The sequence below is a fragment of the Grus americana genome, chromosome 3 (assembly GCF_028858705.1).
Source record: "Grus americana isolate bGruAme1 chromosome 3, bGruAme1.mat, whole genome shotgun sequence".
Taxonomy (NCBI): Eukaryota; Metazoa; Chordata; class Aves; order Gruiformes; family Gruidae; genus Grus; species Grus americana.
This window is the reverse complement of record NC_072854.1, coordinates 119,233,746-119,249,627: the sequence shown is the minus strand read 5'-3', so window position 1 is coordinate 119,249,627 and position 15,882 is coordinate 119,233,746. Positions and strand designations below refer to the sequence as shown.

At 36.8% G+C, this 15,882-nt stretch overlaps 1 protein-coding gene across 9 annotated transcripts in view; it reads left to right on the top strand.

Annotated features, from left to right (window-relative positions):
• SPTLC3 (serine palmitoyltransferase long chain base subunit 3) overlaps positions 1 to 15,882 on the top strand; it is a 203,407-nt gene that overhangs the window by 97,215 nt on the left and 90,310 nt on the right. For 6 of the 9 annotated variants that reach the window (XM_054822632.1, XM_054822627.1, XM_054822626.1 and 3 more), the window contains 3 exons: positions 805 to 847; positions 10,003 to 10,118; positions 11,180 to 11,360. The exons of 1 other annotated variant lie outside the window; for it this stretch is intronic. The gene's annotated coding sequence lies outside the window, so the exon portion shown is untranslated. Of the gene's footprint in view, positions 1 to 568; positions 848 to 10,002; positions 10,119 to 11,179; positions 11,361 to 15,882 lie in introns of those variants that run through there. 2 more of the 9 variants (XM_054822631.1, XM_054822634.1) reach the window with 2 other exon arrangements.

Below are 15,882 nucleotides of genomic sequence, written 5' to 3'. Positions count from 1 at the left end.
AACACTGAGAATTTGACCACTGCATTTCATGTAATAATCATAAGTCTCATATTCTGAATTCTTGTGCTGTTTTCCCCAATAATTTGGCTTAGACAATGACAGCTTCTGATTGTGATGCATTTATCACATATTTATCATCAGCAGATTAATATTATATTCTAAATAAGGTTCAGCTGATACCAAACTGATACAACTAAGGAAGGGTACCAGCTGGGGTAGGCCAGCTTGTTAACACCTCTACAGATCTTACATAAAATTACATAGGCAGAATTTATTAATTATAAATCCTATAGCCCCTAGCAGAGGATCAGAATTACTCTTTGATATGGCCATATACCCTTGATACGTGAAAACGTTTTCCAATACGTATAGGAGGTAAATCTTGTGGTCTCAGTCCAAACTCAAAGAACAATTCAGTTTGAAAGTCATACTAGTCTCTGAATATGCAACTATTAGAATAGGAGTAATCCTCGTGTCACACGTGCTAATAAAGAATCTCTTACCTGAACACAAGGCCCCTAAAAGGAGAGAAGAAAAAGGTTATACAGTTTCAGGGGAGATGCCTGACAGATTGTGCGCTGTTTTTAAGACAAGCTGGCCTTTCTGCTGTGTAAGGTTTTGTTCTTGCTTAGTCAGCAAATTGTAACAAAAAAGGTCTAGTCTGGTTCTGATTTTGTTATATTTAATATGAATGTCATTATTTTGCTTCCATTTTAATCCATAAAGCCTTTATTTTTCCCTTTGATTTAAATGACCTGAGTTTGAAATTGATGACAACTGCTGTTTGGGGGTATTCACTTTCAGAAGCTCCTGGGGAAGAAGGACTGATCCCTAACCTCAGAGGAAGGTACAAGTTTTATCCTGCATAAATAACTTCATTCTTAGAAGCAATCTGGAGTGGGATACGGGACTTGATGTTTGTGTTGAAGGCAAGGAAAATGTGAAACAGCTTCATCAGAAGAAGATAATAGCTACGTTATATTTATGGAAACAAAAAAGGAATACCCTCAGAAACTTGGAAGCAAAAACAAAACAATGTTTTTAATACAATAGAACAGTTTCGCAGTGATTCTGAATCTGTTTGATTCTGTTAATAACTTTCTCCAAGCTTTGCCTTTGACCCCAAAACCAAAATAGAAGAAGGTTTTACCTTCGTTACTCAAGACAGATGAGTGTATTAGAGCAAAATAACAAAGGTGGATTATGTCACTACATGTACCAAAGGGGAAGGTGACACTTCAGGTGCTTGCCTCTGGCAAAGTATGTTAGGCCAGTGCTATATTCTTATCTAGGTGCAACCTTTCTGCTTACCTTACAATAAATTAAACTGACTGCTTGTCTTCACTATGGCTGAAGCAGCTTTTTTTTTTTTTCCTTTTAACCTCAGAGTAACTAATACACCTTAGCTTTCCTGAGGTAAAACACAGTGAAGGAGAGACACTTCAGTTTACAAGATCAGTGCTATAGATCTGCCTAAGGCTCACTTAGCTAAATTTATCTCACAGTAAAACTGAAGTATTCTGACATTGCTGTCTTCATTTTTTTTGTCTTTTTTTTAAACAAACAAACAAACCTCACGCAACCTTGTGTGTGCTAATTACCCCAGCTAAAATGCAGTGCATCTTCAGCAATGAATTGTTTTAACTGCAGTATTCCTAGGTTATGCTAGTATGGAGATCACTATGCTGATGGTACAATACTTATCTTGGAAGTAATTTATCTTTTCCCATAGGCAAGCAATCTTCCTCTTTCTCCTGGTTCATTACTCAATTGTATATTTCAATTTGATTCACTCTACTGTTCTCCTTACCAGATGTACCTGCTCAGATTTAGCTACTTCTAAAGTACTTATCCAGCTGTGGGCTTCCTGTGCCGCTGTCATCTGCTCTCTACTGAAGCAGGTGTAATTAACAGGAACAGTATTTGATATCTCTGTACGATTTATCCTTCCACCCCAGAGTGGCAGCCTGAGATTTTCTAACTCCCCTGCACTTAGACAAACTCAGTTTCCCATGATTCTTATTTAATGGTTTTCTGTTAAATATGAATTAATAGGTCAGGATCCTGACCCTATTCCTGTGCCACTCCACTTCTTCATTTCACTGTACAATGGCAAAAAGTCTGTATATTATTTAAAAAAAAAAATTAATTTTTCTTCCATTCCCATAACACCCAGAATTTCCTGACTATACTATTAAAGAAGTTATACTGGGTTATTTTAGGTACTAACACTGATTGATATGTCTTAGTGTATTGTGCTTCCCTAACTTGGAAATATCTCTCACCTATTTTTCTAAAAGTTCATCTCTGTACCCTTTCCCTTCTTGACATATCTCCCAATAACCCATGTTCCGGTTAAGTTGCATGGAGTGCCCTGAAGAGAGATGTAGTATTATAAAGACTTCCTAGCACATAGTCTCACTTTATAACAGCACAAGGGTTGACCATAATTTTGAGGTCAATAAAGTGCATGAAGTATTTCAGCTCCAATACACTTAGGTCTTTCTAGAAAATATCTTACCAGAAAGATTTTTCTGTCTACTAGAGAGACTAAAGAAGTCGATGAGTATCCAATGCTTTCCAATATAGATTAGAAAAGCCTGCTGCCTCACCAGTCTGAAAAATCTTCCACTAAGCATCAATTTAGTTTTACTTCCTTCACTTAATGGTGAAACAAAACTTACCTTTCTTGAAAAAATTTTAGGTATAGATTTGATTAGAGCCACTCTTGCAGTGGCATTAATCCGTGCTAACAGTGGCAGTTCAGAAACCAAAATTCAAGTGAGCAGAAGCTGGATTTAGCATAATGGTCTCAAACATAACCAAATTTTTGATAAATTGGCCAATTTTCCTGTTAATTGTGTCATTATCCCAGAAAATGAACTGTGAATTGTAAGTTCTGTAATACATTTGTGACACTTTGCTGTAAAAGTTATTAGATCAAGCAGTTGTTTGACCCAAGATGTTTATTAATTTTTTAGATTGTACAAGTCATTCTCAGTATTAAGAACACTCCAGTAATTGAAAACATATGCTTAAATTTCTAGTCTTAAATCACGATGCTCAACATTAACCCGTCATCCAACTGGCACAATCCAAGCCAGGGCAGCAATTAAAACCCACATAGATGATATGTGTGTGTATATGCTGTCTTTTTATTTTAAAATATCTAGATATATTACCTGCCGTAGTCTCAGGACACTTTAATGTGCTATTATTATTAAATTAAGAAAGGTATATTTTTGGACGTTGAAATGTATGTATGTAAGAGTAGGCTATAGTTCAAAGGCTTGGTAGCCACCAATGCCTGCTGTCTATGCAGCAGCAGGTCTGCAGGTGCCGCCCAGGCACCACTTTTCAACAGTTCTCTGGCAAAAGGAATTGTGACTTGAGTCACTCACAATATTCTGTTTCTTCACCTGCAAATGCGTACTTTTCCTGTTGATTTTAGACTTCACCCAAGTGCTGTGCTGTACTAAGCCAGCTGTATTGTCTCACTCAATTTATAGCACATAGTATGACCTGCCTCTCAAAAAGCTAAGAGCATGTTCTCTCATGACCACTTTATCCTTTCTTACATAGAATCACACCTGCTTGTATTTAAAGCTCACAAGTAGTGACATTTCAGAATGCTTCAACAGTCTCTGATACATATAGCCAGCAAGGTTCTTGATTTTGCCAAAACCTACTTCTCTGGCAGCATAAAAATTCTTGAAGAAGGTGGAAATAGGTGCAGAGAGGATGCTGTGACTTTGCTGGGATTTTTTTTTTCTCCTCAATGGCCAGGTTTTTTCTCAATGACCACTTTAGGCTTAAGGTGTTTTTGAGTAAAAGTGCTTTATTCAGTATCAGGTTCCAGTTAGCTGTGATTGGCAAGAGCTTTTCAGAAAGATTCAGATCCTGTCTGATTCAATCATTAAAGTCCCTGTCTTTATATACAGTCAGATTGTGCAGTAATGAGGCTCCTCTAATTTAAAGCAAACACTGAAATGGACTCTTAATGGCCTTGTGTTATCAACAAGAAGTTGGCATAAAATGCTTCTTGCTCCTTCCCTACAGAGGAACTGAAGCTCTGTAATTCAGGGAAGGCTTTTGGTAATGTCTAAGGTATCAGGGTTGCTGTGCCAAGACTGCTGTCTTTATATTTCCTTTGGAAAAACTATAGTTTCATCAAAATAATAATTTTTTTTGCAGAACTATTTCCATATCAACCATACTGTTGACACATAGGTTTGTAAATGTTAAAAAAAGGCAAAAAAAAAAAAAAGAATTGATTTTGTTTGCATTTTCTTATTTACTTTTGTCTCTCTCGTTTCCTTCTATTTTCACAGAATATTATGCTATATTTTCAGGTTTAATATCAAATTATCAAAGGCATTTCAGAATTGCCAGTCTGTTTAGTATTTCAAGATCATGATTTTTTTTTTTTCTCCAAAGTAGGATGAAATAAAGTTGTGAAAAGTCAGACTGTCCAACAAGATGGAAGCTCTGTAGCTGGTTTCATGTTCCCATCTGTGCTTTTGAGTTCCAAGGACCTGATTCAGTGCCCACCAAAACAAATGGGAATCGTTGTCTTTAATTGAGTTACGTTGGTCTTACTTTTAAGACCAAAGAATTATAGCGGCCAAGAGGTTTTTTTCTTTTTCTTTTAATTTTAAATATTCCTGGTGCTATCTTCTATGCAAAGCCAACTGGCAGGAGGAAACATGCACCGAACATCCACAATTAACATGAGAAAGTGAGAGTGCTCCCAGTTTCTACACTGAATCCCAACTCTGCCAGAGGATTAGTTTAGTGGAATCAGCTGTGAACCATTACTTGGCTCCAATGCCTTATTACTGGATCTCTGTAAACACTGTGATGTTGAATGTTCAGCAACAATGTTTTATAAATATTGAAGACTCTGATGTAAATTGTTTCTTTTTATTTTTTTATTGAATATGGAGTTGAGATGGAGCACAAAAGTGACACTAGTCACATGTCAATATTAAAATATGCTGTTTCGAGTGGTTCACTGTTGGTTCTGAGCACTCCTAACAAATTCCTGATGCCACCAGAAGTACTTCAGAACAAGAGGCCAAATCACCTTCTCTATTACACTGGCACAAACCTCTCTGCCTATTCAAGGTAACAAAAGTAGAAGTGATAGGAAATTATCATATACAAAATGCTTCTCATCAACATCCTTATGCCCCACCCTGTGTTGTAATAGGGGGCCTGCTGTTTCCTCAGCTGTGCTTTGCTCTGTGCAACATGGTGAACCAAGAGGAAATAAGGCCTCTCACCCGTCAGCCATTCAAGCTAAACACAGAGACAAGCCTCACTTTTTAATTTATATCTTGCATCGCCCAAGTCAGCAAATGTGACTCTGGACGTATAGAGGGAGTAGATGGCATTGTCACAGAGCAGTATTTTAGAAAGGAATCGTATGCTGGTGACCAGCTGATTTTCTTGAAAACTTGATGGTACATTGCTGAAAAATGCAAAAGAAATTTTGATTATATACACTGTGTTCCACTTCTGCCATTGCACTTTTGTGACATATGATGCTTTTGGACTGACTGAAAATGTAGGTGGTTTCTTTTCTACAATCTTTGCTAGATAATCAAGTAGAGGTTTGGTTTCAGCTTATTCCTGCAGATAGGGAACCTAGGCACTTGTTTCTTCTATTCCCAAAGCTCTTTTATCAGGCTTTTGGGGCTTGTTTAGGCTATCTTCACAAGACTCATGTGTTGGGTTTTTTGTTGTTTGTTAATAGAGAGTGATATTTCCACTTACATGGCTGAAAGTTGCTGCTAATAAGACTCCTGGGTAAAGCTCTAGAAATTTTCAGTTTGCATCAGGGACAAACCCTTGGGCAAAAATATTGCCAGAGTGAAGGTGACTTCTCCCCTCTCCCACCAACTTTTTTGGTGGCCCAGGTGGGCCCATTCCAATGATGACAAGACAGTTTCTACCATACTGACAGTGATTTAAGTTCATGTGCTTCTCCCAGCTTAGTAGTGCTAAGAACTAGGTCTTGTGTAGTGTATTGTGAACTCAGCAGCCATGAAAATTTTCACAGTAGTTTTTTCAGGCTTCATGTGTTTTCTGCCTTAAGATCAGAAAGGTAAACTCATTTTATAAAGAAGGAATGAGGTGGACATGTGTTTTAATAAAATCTTCTGGTGAAATTTCCAAACAGCTGAAAGACAAACAGATTTTCCATTGGAAATAACTTTTTTTTTTTGCAAACGCTTGTCTTGTATACATTTTGACTGTGCTTTCAAAAGAAAATTATGATGCAAAGCAAAACAACTCCCAGGACTCCGTTATAAATCATTTGGTTTCCATCTCAGAAGAGCTTTTTTTTCTTGCTATGTCAATGTTATTTTAATTAGAGGACTGAAGCTCCTAAGGAAGCACAAATAATTTCAGGACCGTGTTTCATACACATTCACAGCCATCAGAGGTCAGTACAAGTTCATTCATCTGAGCAGTTTTTAAGATTCTTTATTCCTCCAGTTTTACATAAGTTTTTGATAAATATGAAAATGAGCCTTCATGTCTGTGACATCTTACTAGATAAGAAGATTCTTAGTAATTGTAAAAAGCTAATGAACACAAAATATAGGCTTACACTAATATCTTGAAGCCGTATAGTGTGCCAGGAAAAGCATTCATTTCATGTTTGGTCTAGTTTTGGGAGTACAACTCAACAATCACCAGAGGACTGGAATGAGTGGAATAGCTATACCAAGCGCTCTTCCAGATTTTGGTTTAATGCTTGTGCCTCGTCGAGATCTGTTTGACATTAATCCTACTGGTTATGAAGCTTAAACTACTAAGAGTAAGCACCAGGACAGCTACAGCAAAGAGCCTACACCTCGCAATGTATTATTTCAGTGGCTCATTTGAGCCCAATAGTAATGGCCCACCATGAAGTGCCCTCTAAAAAAATATCTAAATAGCCTCCGGTTAAAGACAATGACATATGAAGGCTACATTCTGTGGATTTATAACTGATTTTACAATAGGCTTTATCTATGTCAAAAAGACATAAACTGCTAAAAATGGAAAGTATAACAAAACTCTGAGGAATAGAAGGTTTGGGAAGTTCTGAACTTATTTTCCCAAACCAATACTTACTTCTGTATCTGTTTCACTGAAAAATTTTCCTTAGAGGAACATGAATAAAATTTTATTTGGCTATAGTGTGGGAGAGTGAAAGACAGACAGTGAATCTAATGGTTTAAGTCCCTGCTGCAGAAAAGGGCTAAGAATCTCTGTTATGAATCTAGCAGAGAATGACTTTGAACTTGTCTCCCACTATAAAAAAGATCTATCAGTTAGGAGATCTTCTCCCTCTAGAGACAAATTCAAAAGGTAAACACACACACACAAAAAGGTAACTAGAATGGGTTTAAGTGTTTATTTAGGAAAAAAACTTTCTAAACAATTTTGGTTTTGACCCAAAAGAAATATTGAAACATAGAAACATTCTGTGAAATATGATTTTAGTTCCCTGGACAGCGGAAATAGCAATGTGAACTGCTTCTTATCTGTAAGCTATGAAAATAAAATTCAAGTGTAGAAGGATAGTTGAAAATTAAAAATGCAATTTATTACCTTGGTTTTATTAGAAGAAACATTGAAACTCGGTCTCGGAGGATAATAAATATTACAAAATGCTGCATAACCAGAATTGCCAAGGCTTCAGGTTCAACATGGATCTCACTATATTGGTTGTTTAACTTGAAGCCTAGTTATCACAGCCATTTATCATCTGAAAATCTCAGCTTTCATTAAGACACCATGTTGTTGCCTTTGCACCTGTAGAGAAACACATGAAAATACAAAAAGCACTAACTCAAGCATTCCTCTACTGTCATTAAAAAAAAAAAAAAAATGTATAAAGCTAATCTCACAAAGTCCCATTGCTCCAGGAGCTAGAGCTACAGGAGAAACCATTAGACTATTGATAAAACTGTGACAGTTGGCAATGCTGAGTGTGGGAAGAGAATTCTCTCATAGTATCTAGCTCTAATGTGAGTCCCGTAAATGCATATTAAGAGTACGAGCTTTGACTAGGAAACCTTCATAATCCTGGTAAATGATTTAGGAAATCCCAGTAGCTGATAAAATACACCTTCCATCAGGATCAAACATTGTCACGTATGCCCTGAGGTCTGACCAAAGACTAAACAAGGCAGTGTCCTGACTTCTGTTGCCACATCAGCTAGTGTTACCCTAAAGTCTTTGCGTTCACTGGTGTTAACTCAGTAATAATTAGCTATCTTGTACCATTACAAGATAGCAAAACTTGGATTTTATTGATGCTGAGGGACAGAGGTACATTGTGAGGTCTTAGGAAGGCTGTGACAACCTTGGAAAGAAGACTCAATAGAATCCAAACTGTAACCACATTTAATAACGATTTGAGAAATGTTATAAGAGTAGTCAGGAATTTCACTGTATCTTACAAACGATTATTCTCAGCCTTACCTCTACACTGTGAACAGCTGTATCAATTTGATCAGAAATATTCAATGTATGTCGCTGTAGGAAGGCAGGGATGTTTGCAAGAAAAGCTTTGTCTGGTATTCTGGCAGTGACTAGTTAGATAAAAAGATTTAATTCAAAGGTATTCTGTGTAATCAAAAGGTCATGATAGTGAACAGTGATATAAGTTCTTGTAAAGTCCACTGACAATTCTAATTAAGCATATATGGAAAAGAGGAAATATGTGGATGTGTTGCTTGCTGTTCTATACTATATGAAATCTGGGATTTACCTTTAATTATACTGCTTCCTGAATTTAATTAAAGTATTGCCCTAAGCATCATGTGGAAGGTGGGTTTGGTCTGAAACTTTTTGTGCTTGATGTCAGGGTGGTTATCTAACTTTCTTGTCAAGTTTCAGTAAGATAAAATGAATGAAGCTAGTAAGAATACAAGAAATCTTGAATTAGGCCTAGATAGACTCAGATCAGAGTCTATCTGTGTGCAAATCTGAATCTGGACAGAATGCCTAGAGTCAACAGAGCTCTGTAGAGGCACATGTGTCTTAGGGAGAGGGCCCGTGACTCACTGCAGAGTAGTCACAGGATTTTTGTTTGTACATGGAACTACTGTTTTTTGTGTGTGCGTTTGTGTCTTTGTCTTAAATATCAAAATTTGGACCTGGGTAATCCTGAACATATTGCTAAAGTATTACATTTTCCATTGTTGAGGAATTCTGGTTAAATCAGAGAATTTTCCTGAGAGATCCTTTAGTCAAACCCAGATCACTAATAGAGCACCAGGCTATGGACCAGGAGAGCACCAAACTATCTTAAGTAAAATTGTGCTAATCTTGAATCTAATGATTGAAGATTAGTGGTGTCTCCTGGCTTCAGAAATCTAGTGATACAGGTGCAATCTTCACACTGTTTTAAAAGGGTTAAAAACAGCATCGGAATTCTGAAATTCTTCTGTGACAAGGAGTAGCATGTACTCTACTAATGCTGTTGATGTCAATTGGTTCATAGGGCTATAGAAACTGGTCTCCTAAAACAAGTGCCTCTGCCAGATGTGTTTAATGACTGCCTTAAGTATCATGTAGAGGCAGTCATCAAGGGCAGCTGGGGCAGTAAAATGGCCATGGCTCAGCTTTCTCCATTACCAGGACTAGAAATCTTAGGAGCTAAACTGGCTGCTAGAACTGACAAGGGAAAGGTTGGCATTTGAAGCATGGCAGTTGTTGTGGGAAGGAAGGAAAGAAAGAAAGAAAGGAAGGAAGAAAGAAAGAAAGAATAAGGCCTTTTTCCTTGTATTTCTTTCACAGAAGTACGATAGTAAACCACAATCTCCAGAATTTCTTCCAATAGTTCTCAATCCCTGCTTTCTTTCCTTTATACACCTGTTTTCAATGAAAACAGAGTCTATTAAGCTTCCCCCCACCCTCAGTTCTCTCCTTCCCTGCCGAGTATTCAGTTTTTACCTATCCCAGTCAGAAGTCGAGTCATCTCTCTTCTGTTTTTAGCATGCTTTCCTCCAGCCAAGAAAAAGAAGAGGAGGAAACCTTATGCAAAGAAACTGCTTTAATGCCACAGTGAATCTATGACATCAGCTGCTGTTTGCCAGCATAGTGGATAGCAGGTGAGGAAAAGACCTACTCAAGGTAAAAGACTGTTTTAGATGTCTGTTAGCTACAGTGAAAGTGCTGGAACTGAAGGATGTGCATTAGTCTTAGAGCAAGTTGTAGCTGATCACTTATTAGCTTGAAATCTTAGCAGCATTGGAAAAGCAGCACATAGACCTCTATCCTGGGTTATGGTCTCGTGTATAGGAAAGATTGCTTTGCAATCCACTGCAAGCAGTAGGCTGCTAAATGTAGCTGGCATAGTCACCTCCCAGGCTAAGGGATGAATGCGCGTAGCTGGAGAGTGGAATGAGGCCTGCCTAAAAGTCCTCTAAGGCGTGACTTACCTAGACTTCTCCAGTGATGTAAAATATGCTGCATTGTTTGATGTAGGGATTTGTTTCAAGAGAGATCTACAGAGACTGGAAAAAAGCAACCCTTGATTCCACTTCTTTACTGAGGACTGTCAAACTTACCTTGCATAATATTAAAAGTAGAGATTGTGTGGAATATAAAAATGAATTAACACCATGGGAAAGAAGCTTTAGCTTTTTAGTTTTTAGTGTGACAGTTAAGACTCCAACATAAACTACCTTCCTGTAAGAATACGAGTGTGTTTAATGAAAATGTTGTGACTGAAACTAATGTCTTGAAATAGAACCTGCTACTCTGGGAAACCTTCAGACGAGTTTATTCTCTGGTATATGTACCAGCTTTGAGCTGAACTCTAGGAGTCCTAGTTCCTGAAACATGACAGTGCTTTTGGAATACCAGAGTGTGTTCCTAAAGCTTCTGTGACAAATGCAGGGTGTTTCAGACTTGTACACTAAATCTTAAATGCAAATAACCCCAAGTAAGGAACAATAACATTTTCTTCTGTTAACAAAATTATATCATGCAATTAAATATAAGCCTTAAACCAACTTAAAAAAATAACTGGCTGAGAACCTTGTGGATTTTAAAAATTCTTGGGATAATTTTGTAATGTTGCCCTTCCTGTGTTTGGGACCAATTTCTAGGATGAATTTTTAAATTCTCACCCTTTCATCCTCCTATCTGACCCTTGGTACCTTTTCAGAGCTCCATTGACTTCAGCGAGGCATGAAATTGAGAAAGAATTGCAGCTAAATCTGCTTAAAACAGAATTGCAACTAAGCCTGCAAAGCCATAGGTGGAGCAAAACTCTCAAAAGTCAAAAGAAATTCTACACAAGTAAAAATAGAAGAAAATGGATCTGGAAAACCTTTTGAAACTTTACAGTAAGTAGGCAGAGTGAACAATAATTTGGTTTCTTCCATCTGTTTGACAGTGTAGGATAAAAATAACTAATGTCAACCATAGTAAAGTATCATGAGGCAACTGAAAGATTTTTAGTTTTTATAAGGCAACCTAGCTACCAGCCCTTTACCATAATAACTGGTGATAAACACAGATTTTACTTTTTTTCTCTCTCTCAACCTGTATTTCCCTAAGAGATAGGATGGACAGAACTGAAATGATGAATAACAAAACTATGGGAAATGAGACTACAGATATTCTATGTACGGAGTCACATTTAACACAAAAATCTAATTCAGTGTCATGTCTTGAAATTAATTGTTCAATGGTAATGGGGAAGGCAAATATTCTACTGTACCATGTCACTAAGTTTAGTAACGCTAATAAAAAGGTGTTGAAGCATAACTGCTTGGATGAGTAGGGCTATTGACCTCACTGGGTCTAATCACATGAAGTGCTTCATTGAATGAGTAAGAATTGCAAAATGGAGCCACTTGTTATTAGATTAAAAAATGGATTTGGGGTAGTTTGCAATACTACCTTTTTCCTTTTTTTTTTTTTTTGCCTCTGGTTTGGGTTTTTTTTTTTTTGTTTTTGTTGTGGTTTTTTTTTTAACTGGGTAGCATTACTAGTTCTTATCTGGGCCTGTATAAATCTCATGCTTCCAGAAGCACCAAACAATTACATTACAAGAACAACGAGCAATAACCTTTAGGCTTTGTGTGAAATCACTTCCTAATTTCCTGTTCAGAGGCTGAAATTTCATCATTAAACATAGGTTAAAGCTATGTCATTTGGTTCAGTTTTATTAGTAATACTAAGGAGATTTGTCTTCCCAGTTAAGTATCAGTTGTCTTAATGTTTCAGATGTTTGTTGCTAAAAACAACTTGTCTGAATTGATGTGTTGACGACATAGAGACGGAACAGATAGTACAGAGCTGTCCCTACTCCATTCATCACGTCAACAACTGGAAACAATGACAATACCACACTGGCTTGTTCCAAATTACAGACCCCAGCAAAAAAATTAGCTTGACTGGCCAGAGGTCTTGGAAAAGTAGGCTGAAATCTGCCTTGGACAGCTGTAGAGGTTATATGGCTATGGATCACATCACTGGTGAAAGAGTTCAGTAGAAAAATGTCCTAAGAGGTTTTGCCTCTGCCTGGTGCTTGTAAAGTTCTTTCAGCCTTGGGCTTAAGTGACTAGTTCTGTTGACTTCACTGGGTCTAGCTACATGAAGAAGTTTTTCATTTCAGGAGTAAGAATTGCAGATTTGACTTTATGATCAGACACTAGGTAAGAATGTAGTAATGGCATGATACCTGTAAGTAGAAGAAGCTAGAGCAAAAGGATGTACTAGGCTTACTTGTGCTTACTGCTATATTTTTGCAGCAGGCTTTTAGTTACTGTAATGTTATTCTTTTTGTCTAGGTCAGATTTTCTGTATTGTTGTTGGTTTTGTTTGACCATGACATTACAGTCAGATATTTTTTATTTTTGTATCAGAAGATAAGGACAGAACTGTATCAGCTGCACAATTTAAAAAGTCTTAATCCTTGCAAGGAGATTACAGTGTCAGATGCCACAAATGCCCGAGTTGAGTACGGTTTCCTAACCGGATAAGTGTACCATATATCAAAAATCTCAACAAATATTACGAATATTCACAGCTGAATTGGCATTTGGATACACTCAGAGAACAAGTTCTGGTGATATTGCTTAAGAAACCAGGTGACAGTATATTTATATGCTTATGGCTTGCAACCGTTTTCCTGTCTTCATATTGTACATCATGAAAGAACACGGAGATGCAGGATTTTGTTGTTCCACAAAAAAAGAAAACTTTTGAGGAGTTTTCTACTTGAGCCTGAGGTACAGGTTGTTATAGAACACCAAATACAAGGGTTTGGTGTGAGATATTTATTGGTATGAGTCTTTATGAAGTTTCCTCTGTGACTTGGTGAACACATTGGTTTTTGTCAGGGGCATACGTATAGTTTGGAATAGGAGTATTCACAGTGGTCTACTTGAGAAAAAAAAAAAAAGAGGAAAATCACTTGCTTAGTAAATAAAAAGTGAAGAAAATTAACTGTTTTATTCAGATTGGAAAGTGAGAAGTGGATAAACTCTGATCACATCCTTTACAAGAGAGAAACTGTTTACCTGTTTTACTCTTGACTGCTCTAGCAGTGTTGAAGTTATCTCCCAGAAGACTATTTTTGTATAGCAAGTGGAAAAAGGTAAACTTGTAATTCTTGTGCTAAGGGTATCAATAGTTCTCCAAATCTGAAAATTTGGGTATTTGAACCCAAGGTAATTTCTGATACTTTTTCCATACAAGCAGAGTAGCTTGTTCTGTGTTTCCTTTTATTACCTGACGTGAGTTCCATATGCCCATCTGAAAAGATCTTAGAAAAATGTTTGTACCAGCTTCTCTCTGCACTCAAGAGTTCCCCAAATTCTTTGAAATGAAAAAGTCAGAAAAATTCCCTCTCCCCTGCAAACCCTGCAGTAACACATCAAGAATATTGCAGCAAAGCCTGTGTTTCTAACAGTGGTGATGTGGAGCTGTTAGAACTTAATTTTCTGTCAGGAGAGATTCCCAGCTTTCAATAACAACAAAGATTTTGCATTAGTACTTGAAAATATGACTCAAATGCATCCGAAAGTTTGGTAAAGGAGGTCTCAGATCATTATTATTTTAAACTTCTTTTACGATATTTCAATATTTGACATTGACTGTATCCAGTAAATAATTAAAACAATGATAAAATAATTTTGTAATTGACATAACTAAAAATGGTAAGTAGGTATTTTCAGAGGAAAGCGCAACCATGACTGAATTTCCAGTACATCAGGTTATGATAATGGCAGATTGTTAATACAGAGTACACATGGTTTGAGGATTTAAATTTTATGGTAGAATAAACAAAAGGGAAAGGAAGAATTTAGAAGCCTCATTTCTCAAGAGAACTATCCAAAATCAGTGGTTATATGCAAACTTTTTGGACCATACAAAGGATATTATAATTTAATTTTCAGCTTATTGACAGTGAAAAAACCAAAAGGAACTGTGAAAATAATGGTAGTGACAGTGAAACGTCAGAGTACCTTACTCTAAGTTTTAATAGGCCTAAATGATCCAAGCACAATATTAATTGATCTCTAAAAATATCTAAAAGAATCACATGCCAAAAAGACACTCCAAACTACTAATCATGGTAACTGAGTTATCCTGAACATCATGCTTTTCCTTCATAACACAATACATCTGATTAACAAGTAGAAACTTGGCTACCTGGAAGCATAGTGTTGTTTTTCTCTACTCAAAACTTAGAGCCTCCTTTATTTATGTAACTGAGCTAATGCAGACTTAGGATATTTAAGATGTGTACTTCTGATCATAAACAGGGAAAAAAACCAGAGAATAGTTTATTAATTTTGTCTAAACCCTGGCCTGAATAGTCGATTTCATCATTAATGACGCTGGAATATAAACTGAAGATTTGAAATGTGTGGTTTCTTTATATAGTTCAAGAATAACATCCAAAGCGATGCACGCATGCTGATACATGAAGCTTAGGTCTGGTTATAATATACCAGTCTGTCATCTTTTACTAGTCTATAATAAATGATTTATGGATTTAATACTCTAACGTGTTTTTCAAAAGTCTGCCAAAACTTATGCTAGTTGCTGACACACTGTTGACAAAAGTTGGGATTAAAAAATCGTTAGAAATTGAAGATGTGTGCCATAACTGGTAACTTATTCACACTGCTGTTATTCCACTGACATATATTGACTTAATGCATTATTATAGTGCAAGAGTAGAATGAGGCTTCAACTGTAATCGTGGAGGGAATGACATCTGTGGGTAGCAAGAAATATGTTGTATTTGTCTTTAACAGCTACATATTAAAGTGGTAAAAGCAAAAATAACAGAAGCAAGACACCTAAGCAAAGATCTTGCTATCCGACAATCAGATGATCTGGCATTCAGACATACAATAGTGTCCTGTGTAACTCAAATTAGTAAAACAGCTGCGCTTAGTTCATGCATCTCCTTTTAGCCACTGTTTTTGCTTAGAGAAATGTACATTAAGGTTTCAATACATCTCCCTGTATCACTGGAACGTTAACATTAAGTGCATCCAGGGATGGTTTAATAGAATGCAACATTAAAATGAGAAATATTATGTATACTATGTTTAGGTTGGGGTTTTTAGATGTTTCCACTGCGACTGAGGGTACTTGGTTTATCAGTGATGGTCTGGCAATTCATGTGGTGCTGTCGGCTTTGAGTTAACTTCACTAGTGCACCCAACTAGTCCTAGCTGTGCTGATATCAAACAGCAACATTCTCTGTTGTAGTTTATTCTGCTTTTCAAGAAAATATGTTTTATTTCCAGTGTTACATAAGCACTTGGCGGTAAGATTGGAGATGCGTTATGTTTGATATGTAAAATGAAAGCCTTGTTTTGAAGACCCTACAACAGATTT